This window comes from Rhinoderma darwinii (genome assembly GCF_050947455.1).
Source record: "Rhinoderma darwinii isolate aRhiDar2 chromosome 3 unlocalized genomic scaffold, aRhiDar2.hap1 SUPER_3_unloc_7, whole genome shotgun sequence".
Taxonomy (NCBI): domain Eukaryota; kingdom Metazoa; phylum Chordata; class Amphibia; order Anura; family Rhinodermatidae; genus Rhinoderma; species Rhinoderma darwinii.
This window is the reverse complement of record NW_027461750.1, coordinates 390,001-390,484: the sequence shown is the minus strand read 5'-3', so window position 1 is coordinate 390,484 and position 484 is coordinate 390,001.

Genomic DNA, 484 nt, shown 5'->3' with positions numbered 1-484 from the left:
ATGTGTCCTCGAATGTCTTCCGATGCCTTGGAAGGGTCGGTCGGTTGTTTGAAGACATCCTCCTCCTCGGCAGGTTGAGAGCTGGCCCGCGGTGAGAGTATGCAGCCCGGACTGTTCTGAAGCGTCACAGTGGCATATTGAACCCCCCGGTTGACTTACATTCTTGTGGTCGCGAAACCTGGATGCGGTCTCAGTGCCAATCTGCGTCCAACAACGGGGCTCTTGGTTGCTCTCTTTCCATGTGTCCTCGAATGTCTTCCGATGCCTTGGAAGGGTCGGTCGGTTGTTTGAAGACATCCTCCTCCTCGGCAGGTTGAGAGCTGGCCCGCGGTGAGAGTATGCAGCCCGGACTGTTCTGAAGCGTCACAGTGGCATATTGAACCCCCCGGTTGACTTACATTCTTGTGGTCGCGAAACCTGGATGCGGTCTCAGTGCCAATCTGCGTCCAACAACGGGGCTCTTGGTTGCTCTCTTTCCATGTGT